Source organism: Nyctereutes procyonoides, unplaced genomic scaffold (genome assembly GCF_905146905.1).
Source record: "Nyctereutes procyonoides isolate TBG_1078 unplaced genomic scaffold, NYPRO_anot_genome, whole genome shotgun sequence".
NCBI lineage: Eukaryota > Metazoa > Chordata > Mammalia > Carnivora > Canidae > Nyctereutes > Nyctereutes procyonoides.
Window position 1 is genome coordinate 2,275,953 of NW_026575037.1, and position 25,654 is coordinate 2,301,606.

Consider the following 25,654-nt stretch of genomic DNA (forward strand, 5'->3'; position numbering starts at 1 on the left):
CTTCTCGCATTCTGTAGATTGCCTTTCAGTTTCGTTGATTGTTCCTTCACCTTGCAGAAGCTTTTTATTTTGATATAGTCCCAATATGGTATTTTTGTTTTTATTTTCCTTGCCTCAGGAGACATATCTAGAAAAATGTTGCTATGTTCAATGTCAGAGAAATTACTGCCTGTGTTCTCTTCAAAGATTTTTATGGTTTCAGGTGTCACATTTAGGTCTTTAGTCCATTTCGAGTTTACTTTTGTATATTGTGCTTATTTTGTGAAAGAAGTGGTTCAGTTTCATTCTTTTTCATGTGCTGTCCAATTTTCCCTATACCATTTGTTGAAGAGACCATCTTTTTTCCCATTGTGTATTTATTCCTCCTTATTGACCATATACTTGTGCATTTACTTCTGGGTTTTCTTTCTTTTTCATTAAATTTTTTTTAAGATTTTATTTATTTATTCATGAGAGACACAGAGAGAAGGCAGAGACATAAGCAGAGGGAGAAGTAGGCTCCTCGCAGGGAGCCTGATGCGGACTCAATCCCAGAACTCTGGGATCATGCTCTGAGCCAAAGGCAGACGCTAAACTGCTAAACCACCCAGGCATCCCACCTCTGGGTTTTCTTTTCTATCCCACTGATCTGTGTCTATTTTTATGTCATACCATACTGTTTTAATTACTACTCCTTTGTAATATTACTTGAAATCTGGAACTGTGATACCTCCAGTTTTGTTTTCTTTTTCAAGATTCCTTTGGCAATTCGAGGTGTACTGTGGTTCCATACAAATTTTAGGATTGTTTGTTTCAGTTCTGTGAAAAATGCTATTGGTATTTTGATAGGGATTGCATTAAATGTGTAGCTGACTTTGGGTAGAGTAGACATTTTAACAATATTTGTTCTTCTAACCCGGAAATATGGAATGTCTTTTCTTTTTTTTTTTTTTTTTGCCTCATCTTGAATTTCTTTCATTGGTGTTTTATAATTTTCAGGATTCAGGTTTCTCACCTGCCATAGTTATATATACATTTTTTTCTTCCCCTAAACTATAAGCCTTATGTTGTGTTAAGGCGTGTGTAAAGTTAAGTATGCAGCAGCATCTTTTTCCCAGGACTCTTATCTAGTTGGAGAAAGCTGTAAGCATTGGGTTAATTTGAGCATCAGGTCTTGGTATACTAGATTCCATTGTTTTTTCCAGAGAGTAGGGTAGGAATCACTAGGAATTACTGGCATAGTTTTGCAATGGCAGTGGGGTGTGTAGATTGAATCACCCTGAATCTTGTAGCTCAAGGCTAGAGAGTAGTATTGAATAGAGAAGAGGTTGGGAGTACAGTGTGGAATAATCATACTCTCTGCTCTTGTTTTTATAATGTAATTTACAGAAAATAAAGCTTTATAAATCTTTTTGAGTGGTAGGAAATGTAATGGGACCAAAAATTCTAAAAGGATGAAAAGCTTTAGACTAGATTCAACAGATGAACCAGGACAAAGGTTGCAGACTAACTGATAACCATAATCTGATGCCAAAGACAAGCAGGACCAGTCAATAGAGGTGTTAGATCTAAATTATGGAGAGTTATGTTGACTCCACTGCTAGCATCAAAAGGAGTTTTCAGATACAACTTGTCTTTGTAAAAGTGGTAGCTCCTCCTTTGGAGGAAATGTTGGCTCTCACTGTGGAGGGAGACCTTGGGTTCAGATTTCAAGTTCTGCTGCCTACTAGTTTGTAACCTTGGACAAATTCCTCAACTATCTTCACTCTCGATCTCGATCCCCTCATTTGTATAATGGTCTTAATCTGTATCTTATGGAATTGTTGGGAGGATTCAGTTAGATAATTCACATAAAGCACTCAGAGCATACCTAATATATACATGGTAATGGTAAACATTAGGGAATGAGGAAAATTATAAGGCAGTGTATGCTTAAATGAGTGGCACAGAAAAGTACTATGGGAAAAATGGAGATTACTATGGGTTCTTGAAGTCTATGCAGGTTTCAGGACATCCAACTGAGAAAAGAAGAGAAAAAAGGAAAACAACCTGTGTAATACTCTGTTATCTATTTGTGTAATTAATTCATTCTTTAATGATCAAACATTAAGATGTCTTTTATGTGTGACACTATGTTAGGTACTTAGAGGTGTAAAGAGAGTAACACTTATACCTAGCCTTGTAGGAGTTAACAGTCCAATGGGGGGAGGCAGTCAAGAAAGTAGAGATACGATGATAACATGGTAAGTGCCGTGATAAATTATGAGCGAAGAATTAAGGGAGCAGAGTGGAGCAGCCAACTTTGTCTAGGAGCAACAAATAGGAGGATATATTTAGGCTAAGGCAGTGCCAAGCATAAAGACACAGAGTTGTCAAAGGTCCTGCCATGGTTAGGTTGTGGGAAGTGCAGTGTGACTCAAGGGAGATCTAGACTATAAATTCTCAGCAAGGATTGTTTCTGGATATTGCTTACTGCTGTAATCTTAGCATTCAACACTAGGACTTCTCTCTAGCTAATGGTAGAAAACACTTGCTGAGGGAATTACTGGAGTGTATGGGTATTATGGAGTTATGGGCATTATGTCTAGTGCTGTCTTATGTTCTTCCCATGTCAGCCTGACCACTTCAGTGTTGTAATTCTCATTTTTACCATTGAGGAAAAAGAGATGTAATCACTAAATAGCAGAATCAATTTCTGATCCCATAAAGTAGAAAACTCTTTAAAAGAGAAATGAAAGGGATAGGGCATTCCTACATTTTGTCTTTTAAAGATCCTTTGGAAGGAAAAACCTCTGTATTTTTCTCATTGTTAATAAAGATAATAAAGGCTAAAGAAACAAAGATAATAAGGCAGTAAAAGGCTAAAGAAATAAAAGCAGTACTATCCCTTTTCTTTGCTTTATACTGTTCATTGTATGGAAATGAAATTTATAATTTGGTTTATTTATTACTCAGTTTATATCGGGAAACATGTATAAACCCTACAAGTGGTAGAAAACATCTAAGCAGTACTTTATAGAATCAGTGCTAGAACAGTTCTAAAACATCTGACTTCTTTTTTTTTTTTTTTTAATTTTTTTTATTTATTTATGATAGTCACAGAGAGAGAGGCAGAGACATAGGCAGAGGGAGAAGCAGGCTCCATGCACCAGGAGCCCGATGTGGGATTCGATCCCGGGTCTCCAGGATCGCGCCCTGGGCCCAAGGCAGGCGCCAAACCGCTGCGCCACCCAGGGATCCCAAACATCTGACTTCTAAGATGTTACACAGTCTATCCTTTTTTAAAAAAATTATTTACTTATTTGAGAGAGAGAGAACACTAGTGGGGTGAGAGAGATGAAGGAGAGGGAGACAGAGAAGCAGACTACCTGCTGAACTTGTAGCCCAATGCAGACGATCCCAGAACCCTGAGGTTATGATCTGAGCCGAACAAAGTCAGTTGCTCAACTGACTGAGCCACCCAGGCGCCACTACACAGACTGACCCAAGGTGGCCTGAGGTTTCAGCCATTGTCTGCTGCTGCATGACTTCTACTAAAGGCTGAGGGCATCAGCACTGTTTTGGGATCAGTGGCAGACTTGTACCACATATTCCTGAAATCTTAAGTTCTTTATTGCTTGCAGTTGTTATTTCTTGTTATTCCTATGAAATTAGCATTCTTCACAATTTTGAGGTGATCTGAAAAGACAGTAGAGGATTGTGACCCTATTTCCCCTATGGGATCTCAGACAGAATTTAGAGCACCTGAACTGAAGATTCAATCTTAATATCTGGCTCGAGAAGCCATTCAGTAATGATTACACTTTCACATATTAGCAACCATTTGACATGGGGGAAGTTTGGTGTGTTGGGGGCAACTTGAATTTTATGTTGTTTTACAGAACTGTATGTGTAATTTCTTAATTAATTAATTAGTTTGTTTTAGATGATCTTGGGGGGAGGGGCAGAGAGGGAAAGAGAGGAAGAGAGAATCTTAAGCATACTTCATGCTGAGCGTGGAGCCCAATGCAGGGCTCTGTCTCACAACCTTGAGATCATGACCTGAGCTGAAACCAAGAGTCAGACGCCTAACCAGGCACCCCTGTATGTGTAATTTCAGTAATTACATGACATGTCTGGTATAATTTATCCATAAAATCTGCTGATTATTATGGTAAATATTGGATCATGGTTCTGTGCTCTTTTGTAGAAGTAACCTAATTTATAACATTCATATTTTACACTGTTAAAATCAAAACAAGTTTTTTAATTGATAAGCTTTCAGAAATAACATCATCACAAGCCATTTCTCCCCACCACTTGAATTCTTGGTTTTTCCAAATGAATCTTTTCTTATATCAATAAACATATATGCTGTATATACTAGATTGATCTAGATTTGAGTCTCACCCCTTCCACATATTAATATATGATCTTGAAAAGTTATTCCAACTTCCTAAGCCTCAGTTTCATCATTTATAAAGCAAGGATAATGGTAATACCTACTGGAATTGTTATAGGAATTAAATATGATGATAATGTGCTTGGCATATAGTAAGTATTCAAGATAAGCACTATTTTTACCAATATGATATTACATCATGAACATGATAGCAGTAGTAAGGATATTGGTGTCAGTTTATATTTCTACTTTATCTTTTTAATTATTTTTTAAAAAGATTTTATTTATTTATTAATGAGACAGAGAGAGAGAGAGAGAGAGAGAGAGAGAAGCAGAGACACAGGCAGAGAGAAAAGCAGTCTCCATGCAGGGAGCCCGACATGGGACTCCATCCCAGGACTCCAGGATCATGCTCTGAGCTGAAGGCAGATGCCTAACCGCTGAACCACCCAGGTGTCCCTATATTTATACTTTTTTAAAAAAGTTTTTATTTATTTATTCATGAGAGAGAGGCACACAGAGGCAGAGACATAGGGAGAGGGAGAAGCAGGCTCCCTGTGGGGAGCCCAATGTGGAACTCGATCCCAGAACCCCGGAATCACAACCTGAGCCAAAGGCAGACGCTCAACTGCTGAGCCATTCAGACGTCCCATATTTCTTTGTTAATACGTATGTTAGAGTACTTCCAGTCACATAATTTTCACAAGAGCACGTGATGTGAATAACAGGCTGACGAAACTGAGAAGGAACCTTTTTAGAAATATGAAATGCAGACTTGTCTTTCATGTTTTTTTTCTGGTCGGTGAATGTCATGGAATATTTGAATCCTAAAACTTGACTTTCTAGGGATTATGATTTATTATTTAGTGATTATGCATATTCAAGTATACTATAAAGTCAAATGATGTTCTCTAAAAACCATTCCTAATGACCGTCTGTTATAATCAAGACTGCAAGGCAATTATTAGTCTCATTCACCTATTAATTCATTTACTCATCCAGTAACTCTTTATTGGGCAGCTTTTACGGGCCAGGCTTTCTGTGGTTTCTAGGGCTATGTAGATGAAATGCGTTCATACCCTTGATGAGTGTAGCCTAGGTTAAGATAGGTCTGTGCACAGATAGATTGAGTATATTATGATACAGATTATAATAGGTATCTTAGGTATATGGAATACAAAAGAGATGGTCACAGCTCAGGTAGGCGAGGGAAAAGTTCACAAGGAAGAAGATGTCTGAAGATAGCCTGAGCAGGATAGAAGAGAGTGCAGTATAGAGTTGGCTAATGTAGTGATTCAGCTGCCAGTTAGTGACTTAGCTTAGATTGTGCAAGGAGACTTCACAAGTGAAATCAGTGTGCTGCTGCTTTTCATCACTCCCCACCCCATTGGCTGACTGCATCCACTATTCATGGGTCAATGCTTGTCCCCTTGTTAAATTGGAAGAATGTAATACAAGTTTATTCTTGTTAGAATAAATATGTGAAGTGAAAACTTAAGAAAATATGTCATATCAAAATGATATATCACAAGAATATTTAATTGGTTACCTAGGGTTGATGTAATAGAATTTTAACAAGTAACATTATAGATATTTGAGTTCTTATTCTATGCTGGTACTGTGCTAAGATGGTAATGCATATTAATTTTTAGAGTCCATGCAATGAAAAAATGCTCTGTATCAGATAGATATAAAACAGTGTAAGCTTGAAAAGTAGAAGTTCAATTTTATAAACTACAGACAGCCAAAACTTCTATCAGAGAGCCAAAAGGGCAGTAGTTGCAAATATTACTTTGGTAGTTGCTGTCAAAATTTCTTTTGGAATATAAATAAAAAACAGCCATGAGACTGGCCTGTTTTAAGATTCTGCAAATTCTCTGCTTTCTTGAGCATTATATGGGCACGTAAGGTTTCACTCTCTTTATTCTTGTCAGGTTATTGGTACTGCTTGGAATAAAGCCTGTCTTCTCTTTATTCTCCAGTGTATTAGTGTAACTGATTATTTTTAATAAAACATGTAGGTAAAGAAAATGTTTTATTGTATTTTGGTGGAACGTACTATAATTACTGGACATTCTCAAGAGGAAATGTTTAAATTGGTATTTTTATTATGATTGAACAACATTTAAAGAATAATTAAGAAGTCAAGTTATGGTATCAGTTACAGATTTCTTTCATTTGATAAGGTCTCACAACTAAATTAAACTCTGTACATTATTTAGCCAGGTAGTTGTTTGCTTTTTCTTTACTTGGTTTATTTTTAAAAAATTCAGTGCTGTAGGTTAGTCAGATAACACTTAACACTAGATTTCATCAAGAGGCAGGGCACTGCTTAATTACACGGCTGCTCTGTTCTCTGTCATCAACTTGTCTAGTTGTAGGAAATGAGCTTTTTTGATAGAATGGGGTTATTCTAGCGGGGTCTGTATCATTGGTATGTATAAAAGCCACAGACTTTTGTACTGAATGGTACATTACTGATATAGCCATGACATTCACAAAAATTTTTCCAGAAAATGTATAATTCTTTAACGTATACTAACCCCCCAAAATAAGGTGGGCAAACAGAATAAAGGTATTCACTGTATTGTAATGTCTTGAGCATGTAGTTACCAGTAGGTCTTTATGAAAGGAAATCAAGAATTATTGAAAAAGAAAAAAAAAGAATTATTGAAAAAGATTCTTGGGATGCCTGAGTGGCTCAGTGGTTGAGTGTCTGTCTGCCTGCCTTTGGCTCTGGTGGTCATCCCGGGGTCCTGGGATCTACCCTGTGTTGGGCTCTCCACGGGGAACCTGCTTTTCCCTCTGCCTATGTCTCTGCCTTTCTGTGTGTCTCTCATGAATAAAATCTTAAAAAAAAAAAAAACCTTTAAAAAAATGCTTTAAGAAAATGTACATTTTCTCTTTTCTTACATAAAAAGGCAGTGATTTCTTAGTACATAATTATACCTTGCTTATTATTACTTTTTCACAGCATCACTTTTATCATTTTTTTCATCCTCTGAGGTCTTTCATTTTCTATGATATCTATATTCACTTCTGCATGTATCAAAACTACAATTAAATGTGAATCTGAGATGCACTGAGAGTCTTTCCCCCAGCATTGACATATTTCTGTAAAAATTTTTAAATTTTCATGTACTTCTTTTCATGTACTTAAGTGACATTGTTCTGTTTCTAGTAACAGATACTGTTTTTCTTATCCTTTAAACATAGTAAATAGTTTCCAGATAAATTAAGGAACAGGTAATTTTCTTTTCTTTTTTATTATTTTTTAAAGATTTTATTTATTTATTCATGAGAAACACAGAGAGGAGAGAGAGAGAGAGAGGCAGAGACACAGGCAGAGAGAAGCAGGCTCCACGCAGGGACCTGGGACTACATCCCAGGTCTCCAGGATCACGCCCTGGGCTGAAGGTGGCGCTAAACCACTGAGCCACCCGGGCTGCCCAAGAATAGGTAATTTTCTAATGTTACCTTTATTTTCATGTCATGGAGTTAGCGAAGGAGTACACTGTTTGAAGGGAAGTGTTTGGATTATTGAGCATAGATCATTTAGTGACATAAAATATGTATTTATAGCTTTAGAATTAAGGATAAGAGGAAAACAGTGATATTTCTCCTAAATCATGCAAATTTTCAAGAGTCTTAGATTATACTATGACTCCTGGATCCCAATTTCATAACTTTTTTTTCCCATAATAACCTTATTAATCTTATCTGTACATGTTTCTACAGTATAGTTATATTGGGTAATGTGGTATGATGAGTTTTCCCCAGGGTTTTTGTATTGATTTACTTTTTCATTCAGATTTGTTTTCATCTATTTACCATTAATTGGTGTCAAGGTTAAAAAAAAAAGTATGAGACAACAGATATGAGCCAGGTACCAAAAACCCACCCTCAGTCCCCCACATTACACATTTCTTGTATTTTGGTAACAACAGTTCCATTTTATAGGTTACTGTTTGATTACGTAATGAATCTTTCTCGATATCTTTATCTTTTTCTATCTCAGTTTATATTTGTTTGTCTTTCCATCATTTCTTCCATTCTCTATTATCAGCCTCCTTTTCTTAACAGTTTATATTTGTTTGTCTTTCCATCATTTCTTCCATTCTCTATTATCAGCCTCCTTTTCTTAACTGTAATGTAGTTCTAAAAAGTGATTTTCATTATTTGGTATTTTATATTTGCTGGATTTCATTTTCCTGTGAATTTCTCAGATTAGGTTGCTTGTTAGTTGCATGGCTTTTAGTTGATATTTAAACTGACAAGACAGTAGACTGTCTCATCATAGAGAAACTGTCATTTTGTTTCTCCAAACAAAATGTACTTTGTAGGGACACTTGGGTGGTTCAGTGGTTACGCATCTGCCTTTGGCTCAGGGCGTGATCCTGGAGTCCTGGGATGGAGTCCTGCATCTGGCTCCCTGCATGGATCCTGCTTCTCCCTCTGCCTTTGTTTCTGCCTCTCTATCTCTCTGTGTCTCTCATGGATAAATAAATAAAATCTTCTTAAAAAAATATTCTTTGTATACTCAGAGCCTGGCATCAGCCTTGAATATAAATATTTGTTGAATGACTACATGAATTAAAATGTATAGGTCAGTGCTCCATGATTTAAAAAAATAGGAGGGGTTAGGTTGGTTATAGTATAATAATTGGAGAATTATATTAGAAGTTAAGAATGTTGGTTTTTGTTTTTTGGTTGTTTTGTTTTGTTTATTAGAACACTTCAAATTATAGACCAGAGCTGACTAACTGAAGTCTCATTTTTTCATCACATTTGATGAGTAGCTCTTAGGGACCAGATGCAAGGCTAGTCATTGAAAAGTTGTATTCTTGATTTATTTAGTATTTTCATTATAAGATAAATAATTACCTCTTTTAAGCTTATAGAGTAGATATGTAATTTTAATATGCACACAAAAAGGCCCCCAATTATGACACACTGTGCATCTCCTATTGCAAACTCATATCCTGGTTTCTACTTCCTTTTCCTGTCAGTAGAAAAAAAATAAACAAATGGAAAAGCCAAAGGACCATTGAGTAAATTAAAGATTATTGTAGGCCTTGGAAAAATTCAGCTTCTTTGAGAAATTTCTTGAGCTTCTTCAAGAAGATACTAGATAAATTCCATGTTGAGGATATTATTGATACTGCAGAATATTTTCAGATTTTAAAGATTTATTCCATGAACTGGCTTTTGATTTAATTAATATATTCATTCCTTTTTCAAAATAAGTATTATAATTAATTCAATACATTGCTATTTAAGAATAATTACACCATAACAATTTATTATGATTCTCGTTGTTTTCGTCTCTCTCTTAAATCTTTACTTTTTCTAGATTGACAATTTTACCAGTAATGCTTCTATTAAGAATACAATAAGCTCTACTTTTTTTTTTTATTACAAACACTTCTATTCCTAATGAATGATGAATAGAGTATATAAAAGTTGCTGAAAACTTTTTTATTGCTGGGTTGGAATATTATGGGTATGCATATTTGAGAGCTTTTCTTGTTACTACTGTCAGAATACTTCAATCAGTTCTATCCTTTAAGAGCTGATCTCTGACATGTTTATGAAAGCTACATAATCTTTTAATAGATGACTAATTTTCTGAAGACAGGATTATGAAGCTTTTACCTTGATACCTGCAAAAGTGATATGAAAAGAAGTAATTCCATTTAACTCTTTAAAACTTCAGTTCTTGTTTGAAAAAGTATAATGGCAACTTTTAGTTGAAAACTTATAAAAGGAAAGCTTATCTTAATTTTTCTACCCATCTTGTTTATTTGGTACTTAGATACTCTGGATAGGTACTTCATTCAGATTATGTAACTGAAATGTCTGTAGCTTTCCTATTTTACTTTCTAGGGACTTCAGATCTTTTAAGAGTTTCAAAGCTCACATCTGTGCAGGGATAATTTAGGAATGTTTATAAAATTTCGTTCTCATTTAGTCCTATAGAGCTGATCATGCAGTCCAAAGGAAAATTGATCTTTATTACATTTGATTTAAAATCAAGATTTTCTGAGTAAGAAAACTGTAAGAGAACTAAAATGAAGAACTGAAGGAATTCCCCTAGATAATCTACATACTCCTTTTCCCTGCTGGGGTTGGTGATATATCTCTTGGTATTGGCCTACAGTTTTTCCAACTTATTTTTACTTTCCGATTTGAATCGACCCTTTCCGATTTGAACAGAAAATAGATTGAACTTGATCCTTGGGAAAAGATGGTACTTAGTACTATGAGAAGAATCACTGTTTGTCCCTGTGGCACAGTGTAGTCTTGCATTAAGTGCTCTGGGACTAATTAATCAGGAAACGACTCTAATTAAAAGGAAACTGCTCATCAGCTGCCTCAGACTATTTTACAGAAGAAACTGTAGACTTGGCTACTTGCTATCCAGCTTCTAGCAACATTCTTTAACTGCTTATGTCCCACTTGAAAGGAGTGAGTTGAAAAATTTCTTGCCAACTTTATTTTGTAGTAGGAAGCTTTGATATTTACTTATTTTAAAGATTTTATTTATTTATTCTTGAGAGACACAAGAGAGAGGCAGCGACATAAGCAGAGAGAAAAGCAGACTCCCTGGGGGGAGCCTGATGTGGCACTCCATTCCAGGACCCTGGGATCACGCCCTGAGCTGAAAGCAGACACTTAACCACTGTGCCACTCAGGTATCCCTAAACTTTGATATTTAACTGACTTCTTTTTAGATGTAAATTTACATAATAGCAATAACTTTGGAGTTAAAATATTTTGGTTGATCAGCAAGGTTTTTTAACTTGTATTCTTACTATGTTTTTAAAATCATGGAACAAACGTGCTATTTAGAAATAATCTTAGTTGACGACATTTGGGTATGTATGTAGATAGATACATAAACATGTATGTCATATGAGATCAAAATCAACATAAATATCTAACAACTATTAGTGGATTTATCTAACGTTTGTGTAAGCTTAACAGTTTATTTGTGTAAGCTTAACAGTTTATTTGGTTTAACTGAAGTCTTAAAGAATTAATATATAAAAGAAACTTAATTTCATAAGGGTATATGCATTATGTATATATTCTGTCTTGTTTTCCAGGCTTCTTTGTGTTTGTATGATGATTATTATATGCAGCATATCAGATATCTCTTAATTTACCAAATAGTAATTGATTATGAATACTACTTTATCATTGTTCTTAATGTTGCTTTTGTTAATTTACTTCCTATCTTTTGATAGTGTTTTAATACATATACAGAAGTTTATTAGTTTCTAAAATAGGCAAGTAGTTGGACAAATTAGGAAGATAAGAACTGAAAAGCTTCCCTCAGTAAGAATTGGAGTTGTAACTTACTCTTTTTCGTATCCTTCCAAGTCTTCCATCCCGACCTGTTGGCACGTAGTAGATTGTGATTTTTGTATTTTGACTCTTTATTTTTATGAGCATGATTTGAATTCCGGCTCTTTGGGGATCATTTTATTCTTTGCTGTTATTTCAAATCAGTTATAGTTCAGGATACTAAATCTTGTACAAATGATCGCTAACACAACACAATCTAATGTTTACAAACTTGATGGCTATCAAGTTGGCAAACATAAGCCTTATGAATGATGGAGTTATTGCCTTTTAAATTTAGATATATTTCTATTGAATTGTCCTTTGTTTAAACATAGGAAGAAAAAAATGTTAACCCAGAAATGCCACTAACCTATGTTATGTGATGCATCTGATGAGAGCAAGACAGTATCTTGAACAAAAACAGTATTAAAGCAGATGGCATTGTTTTTACTCAGGTTTTAGATTTCTGGGCTTCTTTTTGGTTTTCGTTGTTTTTTTTTTTTTAAGATTTTATTTATTTATTTGATAGATATAGAGGTTGCACACACAACAATCAGGGAGAGAGGCAGAGGGAAAAGCAAACTCCCTGAAAAGCAGAGAGCCCAACTCGGGGCTCAGTCCCAGGACTATGCCTGAGCTGAAGGTAGCCGCTTAACCCACTGAGCCCCCAGGAGCCCCCAACCTCGGCTTCTTTTTGATTAGGGTTTCCTTTGAACTTGGATATGGGGCAGTCCTGGTGGCACAGCAGTTTGGCACCGCCTGCAGCCTGGGGTGTCATCCTGGGGACCCTGGATCGAGTCCCACATCGGGCTCCCTACATGGAGCCTGCTTCTTCCTCTGCCTGTGTCTCTGCCTCTCTCTCTCTCTGTGTCTATGAATAAATAAATAAAAATCTTAAAAAAAAAGAACTTGGATATGTTGATTTGCATTAATTTGCATAACTCAGTTACTCAGATGTTTACCTTATTTAAAGTATTGTCATATGTTTATTTAATACATTAATTTTGAGAATTGACTTAGAAACATTCATTTTTTTGACTTATCTGTGGATTAGTTTGATTATAAATAATAGTATTATAATTAATGTAGAAACCTAAAAGTTTTACTCAGCCCAAGGTCAAATGGAAGACTTATGTCAAAACTAGATATAGAAACTAGAGTTACGGATAATTTACTTATAATTTTTAACTCTCTTTTTAATGTTTTCCACTGAACTTGTTTGGAGCATAAAATCATAGAGACTATTTTTTCTTTACATTGTGATAAAATTGCAGGCTTATCAAAGTTTTCATGAATAAACAGTACTTTCAGAGACTAAACTGAGAGACAACTTGCTGGCTTTCCAGAGGTGGGCTTTATTCAGTGCTAAGGTATGATAGCACACGCATAGAATTTCTGCTTGTTGTCTGGGTTGCTCACCAGTGTTGGTACCTACCCTCCTTGGTGTGCACAAGTGGCGGTGAATAAAAATTGTGCATCACCCCAAAATGATGTAGAATTGATCCAAATTAGGCACTTGAATCATATACTTTTCATAGGTAGCATAATGTTTAGGTTAAGTAAAGTAAGATATTATTTCCACTGATACTAATATTTTGGGTGGGAGGGGGAGGTAAACATTTTTTTTTGAGGTAAACGTTTAATAACTGCTTTTATCACCAGATTAAGTCATGCAGTTATAGAGTTAGAAATTTCTGAAAGACCATTGTTGTTTTTTTTTGAAGCTCATTCTTACCTAAATAATATCTAGTACTTCATTGGGACACTACTGTTCAAAATGTCCTGGCCAAGTAAGTCCCAAACAAAACACTCAACGCAAGGTTGTTTTCAGCTCACTGTTAATGAAGCTGTGTGTGGAATATGAGGCGTCTAAAAGAGAACAGTTGGGGCTGTTGGCAAAGCTCAGAGCTGCCAACTAGACTCCAAAATGGGAGACCAAGTGGTTTTTTTGGGGGGCATTTTACTTGAATTATTGCTCAGTTAGAAAACACAATAGATCTTTAAAAGAGAAGAACAATTAATTAACATGATGAGGCTGTTACACTCTTTAGACCGTATGTCATAATCGTGGTTAGTAAATTCTGACAGTCTAACAAAAATAGTCTCCAGCATTTGCAAACATGAAGATCACTTAATTTTCCATCAGGCTTTTAATTTTTGCTGGACAGTAATACATAATTAGTGAGCTATAAATGATATAGTTTTATGTTATAAAAATACAAGCTTTGTTCATTTATTATGTTTATAGGCATTCACTCTTTGCAATGATATTGTTAATGGAACTCTTAAGTAGAATGATTTTATTACCATGTAGGAGGAAAGGTTTTCTTGGTGCTAAATTCTATCCAGTTTGTACCAAAGTCAGTAGTGTCTTAAGTCATTGGCAATTCTTTAATATAGGAGTCTTCTGGTGGCATATTAATACTTTGAGAGAATGCTTACAAATTAAATAATGACTTTGTTTTTATTCTGGAGTTCAAGATGTTCTCTAAGAAAGCCTATAGCAGTGAAAACTCCTTTGAAAACAAGAGAGTACTTGCTTCGGCAGCACATATACTAAAATTGGAACAATACAGAGAAGATTAGCATGGCCCCTGAGCAAGGATGACCTGCAGATTCCTGAAGCATTCCATATTTTTGTGGAATATAAGAAACAGTGAAAGGGACTATAAGGGAATGGATGTAAACTGAGGAAAAAATTAGAAAGACAAACCATGAGAGACCTCTAACTGTGGGAAACAAAGGGTTGCAGAAGGGGAGAAGATTGGGGGGATAGGGTAACTGTGTGACCGGCACTAAGGAGGGCACTTGATAGGATAAGCACTGGGTTATACTATATGTTGGCAAATTGAATTTAAATAAAATATTTAAAAAAAGGAAAACAAGAGAAATCCATGTTTATCTTGGTAATTTTAAGAGTTCTCTAAGGATTCCAGTATTGCTTCAGGGGCATCCCAAAGAGTCTTTAAGGGAGGCTTAGTCCAGTAAAAATATGGTAGCAGATCTAAATGTCAACATTATGTCATTTAGATTTTATTAGAGGGTAAACTTAGAATATAGTCTCAAGTGCCAATTCCATACCTCTCTGCAAGTCTTGATTTAATCATCAAAGCAGGGTCAATACTTGATAATTTGTTCTTGGTTTGTTTACATTCAGGTTTAATTTCACTGTTGACTTTTTTTTGGTCAGAAACATTATCTAGGACAGACCTTAGAATTCAATGTGTATTCAGAACACCTGTGAATCTTGTTAAACTGTAGTTTCTGATTCAGTAGGTCTGAGATGGGGCTTGCAATTCTCATTTCTAACAACTCATCTGTTAATGCCAATACCACTAATAGTCTATGAAGCACAATTTGAATAGTAGGGGTCTAGGTCCTAAGCCTTAAGCTCTAAAATGTTTCTGAAATATTTTAATGATCATTAGCTCAGTAAATACATGTAATTATTTCTGGCTTGTTTTATTTAAGAAAGAAATAGCTAAAAAGTCACAATGTAATTTAATTTAATATTTATATAAAATAGTTTTTAAATTTTTCTACAATCATGGATTAACCTTTACTATAATAGAGAGATCATAAGTGAATACTATTATTGTTACGAACAGATACAACAATGTAGTTTTTTCTTTTTTTTTAAGAGAGAGAGTAGAGGGGTGTAGGGGTGGGCGCAGAGTGAGAGAGAGATAGAATCTTAAGCAGGCACCATGCCTAATGCAAGGCTCAGTCTCAAAATCCTGAGATCATGACCTGAACCAAAATCAAGAGTTCAGTGCTTAACTGAGCCACCTACTTGCCCCAAGACATTATAGTCTAATTTTTGTGTGTGATGTGAGAAAGTGGTCCAGTGTCATTCTTCTGCATGTGGCTGTCCAGTTCTCCCAATACCATATGTTGAAGAGACTGTCTTTTCTCCATTGGATGTTCTTTCCTGATTTTTCAAAGATTAGTTGACCATAGGGTTGAGGGTCCATTTCTGGGTTCTGTATTCTGTCCCATTGGTCCATGTGTATGTTTTTGTGCCAATACCATATTGTCTTGATGGTTACAGCTTTGTAACACAGCCTGAAGTCTGGAATTGTGATGCTTCCAGCTTCCAGAAAACCAGCTTTGGTTTTCTTTTTCAACACTGCTTTGGCTATTCGGGATCTTTTCTGGTTCCATACAAATTTTAGTATTGTTTGTTCCAGCTCTGTGAAAAATCCTGATGGTATTTTTGAAAGAGATTGTGACAATATAGTTTAAAAACTAAATATCCCTGGGTGGCTCAGTTGGTTAAGTACCCACTCTTCATTTTGGTGTAGGTCATGATCTCAGGCATGTGAGATCCTGACCCATCCTTTGAGCTCCGTGCTGTCCTTGGTGTCTGCTTAACATTCTTTCTCCCTTCCCCCCATCCCCTCTCACCTAGTATACAGATCTATGTACATATTCTCTCTCTCTCAAAAAAAGTATATATTTAAAGTAAAATTAGAATATAGTTTCTTACCAAAAGAATACTCTCTAAATAAATATAAAATGAGAATCATGACAGTGGATTAAACATAGTTGCCTTATAAGGTTTAAGTTCTTTCTTCTTAATTTATGCTTTATGTAACATCTAAATGATCTTATACTTTTACTTGATGGAAAAGAAGGAAGGAAAGTCAGAGATCAAAGAGGTAGATATTTCTTCTGAATAATTTTTCTCTCCTGGGTTTTGGCTGTCTACTTTCAGCCAAAATTGATTCAGGTTGCTTCTTTAATTCTCAAAATGTATATAGCCTTTTAGATTTTCCATTTGAGCCTGAAGAATAAGAATTACATTTTACTTCCATTAATCTTCATTCCCATACTATTTGACCCATCACATTTAAAACCATAATGTATTTTACTTCCCAGGAAGACAAGTCCTATGCCCCATTCCTTCTGTCAAGTTATATTGAGAGAATTCTTTTGTGAAAGCCAACCACATTAATTTAAAATATTCTATCATGGAGAGAGAGTACCTTAACACCGGGTTGAAGGTTGCTGAAAGGCTAGTTTTTTTATTTTTGAAAATAGGTAAGGATACAGCCAGAAATATATTGTGACAAATAGTCCTCCAAAAAACCTGTCCAGTGCCTTTGCTATTGAAATGAAATGACATATACTAAATACATCAACGGCAAGAGCCACTTTATTTGTATTACTTTTTAGAAGTCACTCCCAGGAAGAAAATGAGTTTAGATATTATTCATGACATATTTGATCACTAACATAGACATAATTATATGAATCGTGAACATATTACATATTTTATTATCTGGATTGTTGATTTAGAAAGCATTGGGTTAAATGTTACTAATTTGTGAGAGCTTTTTATTTATTTATTTAATTTTATTTATTTTTTTGTGATAGTGCTTTTTAAATGGCACTCATCATTCAGGACATGTTTATTAGTATTCTAAATGCTCAAGAGGATTTATAAACTAGCTTATTTTTTATTTCTAATATGCCTTTCATCTCTCACTTTTATTCTACTTAGTTGTACCTTCAAAATCCAATGTGGATTCAAGTTTTGTTGGGCCTGAAGCATAATTTTGGGGTAGGAAAGCTCTTTAAGGAAAAAACCTTTTTTTCCCCTGCCAAATCTTGCAAAAGCATATAATGATGTGAACATATTTCTAGGGACTTTTCCAGGACAGAATGAAGTTTAAGCTTGACTTTATTTTCCCCCAGTATCACAAACTAAGAAAATACTTTGTATTTTTTTTCCTGCTCAAGTGTAGTCTAGTAACTGGAAAGAGCTGACAGTTTCGACATTTGGATCATTTTAAGGTTGGCTTCTGTTGATTGTCTTTTCCTTTAAATGGGTTACAGTTTCCTGGTACTCATCACATAATTTTGGAGCTCTGTCCTGGAAATTTTGAATATTATGAGAATATTGACTTCTTGTTTAGCAAGTGCTTAACTTGATTTTATTCAGATTATAACTCTGTCTTGCCTGTGGTGGCTAGCAGCCCTGTTCTCAGTTGAGTCCATTCAGCTTGAGCCTGCCAGCCTAGTTTGTCACATGTATGCTTGTGTTAGGGGTTACCCAGAAATTTGGGAGATGTTATACGCAAAATTTAGGATTTTTACTCTCTGGCTCTTCTTTTCCATTTTTCCTTCCTCACTCTCTGGCAACTGTGATTACACTGGGCTGTTAGCCTGGCTTCTCAGTCAAGAAAGACAGCACACGTTCTATAGGAACATCAGCATCACACTGTGACTGTGGCCTGCCCTCAGGTCAAAGATGCAAAAAATGCATACTTATCTCAGGTATTCCCATTCTCCAAGTTTGGATTACATCTCCAAAATATTCCTGCTTTCTTCCTCTCTCCAGAGCCCTTAGTGATTTGTTTCTTTGTATTTAGTCTGGGTCTGTTAGGGTTTATGCTGTCCTACTAGAAGCACAACTTTCTATGTGTGTCAACTTTTAGTACTTTTGAAGGGAAGCAAGAGTTATTTGTCTAAAGGCTTATTATCATACTGCTCTGAGAAGGTAGAAATTTAATAATGCCTTTAATGATATATAATGAAATAGCTAATTCTATTCTAATTCTAATAATAGTATAATAATATTATTTATTATTGAATGTGCGAACTCAATTATTGCTATTTATCAATATTACTTATAATTATTTAGGTGCTATTATTGAAGCATAAAGATTTTAAATAACTTGCCCAAAGTTATAGTAAACAAGAGAGTTATCTGGTTTAAGAGCACATACTTTGGATTACTTCTCATAAGAAAAAGAGAGCTTTCTGTGGTTTCTTCCAGTTTTGAGACTTATTGTAAATGTAACAAACTAGAATATGTTTTCTGCTCATTGGGTGACAATTATCTTGTGTCTAGGTTTCCTGTGCCTGATTAATAAGGATCATCAAGGGCAGCCCCGGTGGCTTAGCGGTTTAGCGCTGTCTTCAGCCCAGGGTGTGATCTTGGAGACCTGGGATCGAGTCCCACGTCAGGCTCATTGCATGGAGCCTGCTTCTCCCTCTACCTGTGTCTCTGCCCCGCCCCCGCCCCCCCCCCCGTGTCTCTAATAAATATGTAAAATCTTAAAAAAAAAGGGGGGGGGTCATCAAGATTTAAGTAATTTTTAATATTTGAACAACTTCCCAAAAATGTTTTAAAAATAGAAAATAAAATTCATAATAATAAAAAGTCATTTATATTTCATAGCTGACTTAGTCCATTTGGGCTATTATAACAAAATACCAAAAGTGGGTGGCTTATAAACAACAAAAAATTATTTCTTACAGTTCTGAGGCTGGGAAGTCTGGGATCATGGCATAAACAGATGCAGTGTCTGGTGAATGCCTACTTCCTGGTTTATAGAGGATGCCTTCTTGCTTTGTCCTCACATAGTGGCAAGGCAGCTTTCTTGGGCTACATTTATAAAGGGCACTAATCACTTCCTAGGAGCTCTATTTCTTAATGCCATCGCCTTGCAGGCAAGAATTTCAACATATAAATTTTGGTAAGATGCAAGCATTCAGTTTATAGAAATAGCCCTTCTTAATTATAAAATTTTTTATATACTTTCTAATTTTATCTTTATGAAAGCCTTTTATAATACCAAGGCCAGTGATAATCCCTTCTCTCCTTTATTTATGTGGAAATAGAAGCCCGAGAGGAGTTACATGAAATAGTCTTACATAGTTCATATATCCATTCTTCTTTGAAGTTTTATTGTAAAAAATAGTGACATTTTTAGCATACTTTATATTTTTTCCCCAAAATGTTTCACAAATATTTTCTTATTTAATGTTCCAACTAATCATCTGGGATAAGCAAGACAATTGGTGTATGACTCTTCTTGTAGATGAGAAATCCAAACATACAAGAATTTATTTGTACAGGACACATAAATGGTAATTGTAACATATGAAACTGTACCTAGATCTGTAAAACTAAGTTCTGTGTCCATTCTTCTGTACCAAACTATCTTATTTTGCTTATGGGTAACTATGATAATATAGAATATAAATGTATCTCACCAACTTTTTTCTATAGTATCTTTAGACTATACCTGACATCGTAGGATGCACTTAATACTTTATTGAATCAGCAGATAATGAACAAAAAATAAACTTTTTGGTAATATCTTCAAATGTGTTTTGGACTTTTTCTTCTTTATTATCTTCTGGAAAATGTTCTGTGAGCAAAACTGCTTTTTCTCTGTCTCAAAATGAACCTGAATAATATTTCCAAAGTGTCTTGCACCTGAACTTTGATTTATGAATCTACTAATGCAAAAATCTAAAAGACCTCTGGGCCAAAGGGGCTACTTGAATGCTAAGTAATATACTTTGGGATGAAAATTCATTAGAAATATTAATATTTGATAATTTTTCTATGTAATCCTCATGGAGGTCTTTTGAAGGTTTCCTTTCTTCCATCTTTCCCTCCACACCTTTTCCTTTCATCCCTCCTGCTCTCCTTTCTCTTCTTTCTTCCCTTCCTGTAGTATAAAGTATTGTTCTGTAAAAGTCTTATCCTATCTTGTGCCAAGTTTTTTAATCCAGTTTTGGAACAACTTCTCTAGGTAATTTAAGTACAGAAGGTAGACTGAGTGTTCACTTTACTTTTGATTTATATGTGACATCTGTTTGAAACTAAACTTTCTCCAGAACCAGAAAAAAATATATTTATTTTGAGATATGTGGGCCAAAGGCAAATGATCTGAGAAATAAGCACACTTGTTCCTAAAGGAAAAGTCACTTCAGTTTATAAGAAAAGATGTATTTGACCAAAACCAAAGGACTTCAAAAAGAAAGCATAGTATACAGTAGGATATCAAGAAAAAATTTACTGAATGATGAATGAAGGAAATGTGTGTCTGTTTTTATGGCCTACCTAGAATATAGGATATTATCTTTTTTTCCTGACCCACTGTCAAAGGGGGATGTAAAATTGCTTTTGTTCAGTAGTGTTCGTCTCGAACAAGTGTACTTGGTATGAAAAGAATAACCTTTATGTTGCTTACCTTAATTTCCTTAGGATTACTAGGACAGTGGCAAATAGGTTAGCTTCTGCTGCTTTTCCATTTTTAGCCTGGCATTTAAAATTAGTTAAAATGCAGATTTAACCTTCATTTTTTGCCTCAGGTTCCTGACATTTCTGTATTTCTTTAGTTATTAAATGCTTTTTTGATAATGATAAAAATACACATTATTTAATTTTTAGAAATGTTCTGTCATGTACTTCTCAGACTCTATGGCATCTCAGCCATATTTTAAATAAACAATAACCGTATGTCAAAATTGGGCAGTGGTGGTTTTGCTTCCTATGAACGGAACAAAAAGGTACCAGAGAAAGGTGCCAAGTAACTTTAAACTACATTCAGTGTAGTAATCTCCTTTAGATCACACTTTCTGAAGTGTCTTATTGCTACTATGCAAACATGAATAAATTCCAGTCTTTAATGCATCTTATTGACTTGTATATAGCATCATTTATAGTATACCTTTATGTTCCAGTTGTGGCCATGATGAACACTTTATTACCATTATTATTGTTACAGAATTGTAGTATACCATTGGAATATAAGTTTTGTGGAATTAACATAAGCCAACAGTAGGATTATTATTTAACATTTAGAAAAAAAGATTAAATTGTCCTTGTTGGACAGTGTAAGCAAATAATAGAGGACTTTCTACTTTCTTTTGTTGTTGTTGCTGCCATTTTAGTTGATAAGGAGCACTGTTAGCACACTGAATATTATTTGAGATGTGTAGGTCGTCAGTCACAGCCTTGGGAATCTTTTTGTCATGCTGAGCTTTTTCATTACAATTTGTTATGGCATTTTCCATAAATAGGGTTTGACTGGTATAACCAACGGATACTGTAGTGTGTTATTTTTTATCAGTAGTTTTCTGTTATGTCCACAGTCTTTGTGTTCCAACACACATTAATAATAATATTTTTAATAGGCACCCTTGTGAATGTAAAAAATATCAGGACTCTCAAGAACTTTTAAAAAGCAAGTGTTGTTATCACATGCCTTATTTGGTAAGCATCATATTTTATAAATGAGACAGGTTAAGCCTTTGGGACTGGAGGGATTCAAGTGACTTTCTGTTATCCAGTAAATAGTAGACTAGAACCTTCATCTCTCATTTCTAGTGGCATTTGGCCGAGACATGAAGAATATTTCCAATAATTTTATTCAGAATTCCCCACCAATTTGGATTCTTAGGAATATCCCCCAAAATATAAGGAGCAAGTTAGACATAATAGTTTTTATTCTGATAGATTAAAAACTGAATAATAAAAACAGAACAAAAACAAACACCTCAGTCTGATTATTCTGTTTGTCTTGTATTAATGGTGGGGTTTAGACTAGTGTTTTCCACAGTACAGTACATCTTCATGTTACTCAATAATTGACATTGTCTCTGTATTCTTTTCATATTGGTTAAACCTGTTTATGCAGTTAAAATTTACAAATATAGTGACATTTCAGCAATACTGGATAAATGGTTTATTTGAACATTTCCAAACCTTTTCTAATACCCATTTTGTGCACAAAAACCTTAATTGTGGTGGTGCCAGGCATTTAGTTTATTAGGAAGCTCAAAGGATTAGAGTTATAGTTATAATTAAGTTTCATCTACTTAGAGGGAAGTAACTTTATTGGTAAAATAACATTTATCATCGGAATGATTATTGGTTGACTGGCAGAATTTTACTGTAGGTTACAGTCTATTAGCCATCATCATTCTCATGAAGTTCTGTTAGAAACATTTCCTATTTAATACCTTTGCTCTTGAGCAACACCAATAGTTTATTTTCCCTTGGGGCATACAGCTGTTTCCAGCCTACTCAGAGCCATGTCAGGGCATAAAATCATCTTGACAGAAAGCTTTAAATTATAAATAGTCCCATAATGGCATTCAGCTTGGGCGGTACATTTATAAAAGGAGTTATTAGGAAAATGTCATTCCAACCCATTACTGTAACTGGAATCCTTCACATTTCTATAGTTATCTTTTGATTTCTAGATGATATTTGTATATGAAAGCATTTACGCAATTAGGGCTATCTAGTTTTGCAAGTATAAAGACATACTAGGGATATTGGATAAATGGTTTCCTAAAATTTCTAAAACTTTACTATCACAAATATTTCTTCATGTGTGCCTTCTCCCTGAGAAGACTGTAGTGGGACTGGAGTATTAAGACAACGCCTTGATGATATTCAAAAGGCATAGCACTGGAATTATTTCCTACATGATAAGAAAAAAGAAAAGAATCTGAGATTGATTTATCTCATTGTTACCTTATAAGCAACTTCAGAACATTGGATATTGAATAGAATTCTGTGAACACTTTTTTCGTAGAGTAAATGTTGATTTTAAATTATTTGGCCTTAGTGTTCTGAGTTTCAAATACCCAATTCTAGCTTCTCACTAGCACATTTAAATCTTACGAGAATCTTTTAACCCAAGGTGTATTTTTTTCTTTGAACAAAATTACAGTTTCTCAGAAAAGCTTAACTTTCAAATAACTGTATCTCTCTAAATCATCTTTCTGTTTTATACTGTTGTGTACCAGTTTATTTCAGCTCCTGAGAGCAAGGGTAGGTAAGAGAGTGAATGGGAAAAGCAGAGGATGGTAATATTTGTAATATGAGTCCATGTTGCAGAGCTACGCTTACCAAGCTTTAGCCTGTATTATGGTCACACCGAAAGTATCAAGATTATTGCTAGTTGAAGCTGGCATTGTGGAGGTGTCAATGTTAAATTGACAGAACACTGAATCTCTGTGAATGTGTGTATATGTGGATGTATATGTGTGTGTGTGTGTATGTTCATTTTTCTTTTTTTTTATGTTCATTTTTCAAGTCCTATCCCCCAACTCAGGAGTTCGTAAACATTGTTGCATGGTGTTGCCTAGTGGGCTTCCCAAAACCACCAAACTGATTGCTGATTCCCACTTCAGTCTTCTAATTTAAGTTTTTAATCACATTTTCTTCTTTGATCCCAAATCCTTTTCAACAGAGGTATTTTCTTACCAGGCTTCTGCCAGTTTAGCAACATTTATTCCTCTTTTAGACATGTCTTGAAAACAGCATAATAAGTTTATTCTTTCCTTTCTCAATTTCTGTCTCTTAAAAGTGGTTTCTGTCAAAGGCTCAGTGTTCTGAGTTGTTCCAATGCTACCTAATCACTTTAGCCACTTAGCTTTGAAACTGCCTGGTGAAAAACAAAGTTGTACTGGCAGATGTAGGTCAACTTGTTTGATTTCCCATTTTCCTCATTCCCCCATAACATGACCCAAGGATTATGAGAGAGTATAATATTTTTAGCTTTCCTTTGAAAAGCTTTATATTCTCGGTGAATTTAAGCTACACTAATTTCTGTTATTTTAAGAGAATCCTGCTGTTTATTTTAATTTTTTTTTTTTTATTTACGATAGTCACAGAGAGAAAGAGAGGTAGAGACACAGGCAGAGGGAGAGAAGCAGGCTCCATGCACCGGGAGCCCGACGTGGGAGTCGATCCCGGGTCTCCAGGATCCCGCCCTGGGCCAAAGGCAGGCGCCAAACCGCTGCGCCACCCAGGGATCCCCTGCTGTTTATTTTAAATAAGGCTCTAGTTTTATGAAGTAACCTTTTGTTTTGATATTTAGCAGGAGAGGAACACAAATCAGTCAATTTGCTTTACTTAGCATTTATCATACCTTGTATCATGTGTCAGGCACTATGCTTACCACATAGGATAACAGTGATGATAGATATTTTCAGAGGAGCTCATAACCTAGTAAAGAAGATAGTTAAATATACTCAACCGTTTGTTGGTTGGTGAATTAAATTCTAAGTAAATTATTTTAGGCCCCTGCAACAGACTCTTAATGATCTTGTGCGTAATACATTTTTGGTCTCAGGGCTAGAAGGTTTTCATTCATTCATTTCTGTTGATTTTTCCTCTTCCATCATATTTTTAATGTGATTTGGAGTAAGTCATACAATATGTTTGTAATATCAGTAATATCTGCTTATAAAGCATTAAGAGATCTTTGGGGAGAAAGTGCTGGCTCGACAGAAATATCATCCTTTCAACAAACACGAACTGAATATCTATGATTGAAGCATTGTGTGTTAGGCTCCATGAGCGATACAAAGATAAATGGGACAATTATCTCCATCTAGGAGCTGACAATGCAATGTACGGAGTGGTGATAGGGTGTGGGGGAAGTTTGTGGAGTAAAGGAAAGGGTAATAATCAAGACATTCCATTAGTGCTTTCACGTAAAAGCAAAGGTATGTTTAAATGAGCATCTTATGGTAATTATATTCTTCTTATAACTCTTTTCCATCTGTTCATATGATTTGTAATTGGGTATTTTCCATAAGCTTAGTGGGCACTCTAGACCAAAAAACTGTTCATTTCTTATCAACCTAGTTATATAGTTTTCTTTAGCTTTGCCTCTCTTTCACTTGCATTACCAGAGTACTTAATCATCATTATTAAAAGACATCTTTTGAATATCAGCTATATGTGTCAGAGTTTTCAACTTTGAATAATATATCACATAATTTCATGGTGAAGAAAAGTCCTTAACAATCTCCTTCACTGGTATGTACTGTAAATATAATTTTAGTGTTACCTAAATGTGTGGTGATGTAAAATTAGATATAAACTCTGTATGCTTTTAGTTCTTGAGATCATAATCTAATAAAAGCAATAAAAATATACATTTATGGTATTAATAACAATACAGTATGGTATTAATTTAATGTTATGGATTAGGTTATTTTCCTGAAACTAAATTGCTGCTCACAGTTTGACTGTGATCCTGAGAGCTACAATTTTTTTTTTTTTTTTTTTTTTTTTTTTAGTTTGGCATGCTTATGGGGCCATGTGCTTTCAGATGACTCAGTTTTCCCAGCACACTTTTCCAACCCACTCGGAAAACATTTGTATGGTATGGT

At 35.0% G+C, this 25,654-nt stretch overlaps 1 protein-coding gene and 1 non-coding gene across 5 annotated transcripts in view; both read left to right on the forward strand.

Annotated features, from left to right (window-relative positions):
* RABGAP1L (RAB GTPase activating protein 1 like) overlaps positions 1 to 25,654 on the forward strand; it is a 720,977-nt gene that overhangs the window by 217,571 nt on the left and 477,752 nt on the right. The gene's annotated exons all lie outside the window — the stretch shown is intronic.
* Positions 14,243 to 14,349, forward strand: LOC129506105 (U6 spliceosomal RNA). The gene has a single exon (XR_008663698.1). It is a non-coding gene; the product is annotated as a U6 spliceosomal RNA (small nuclear RNA).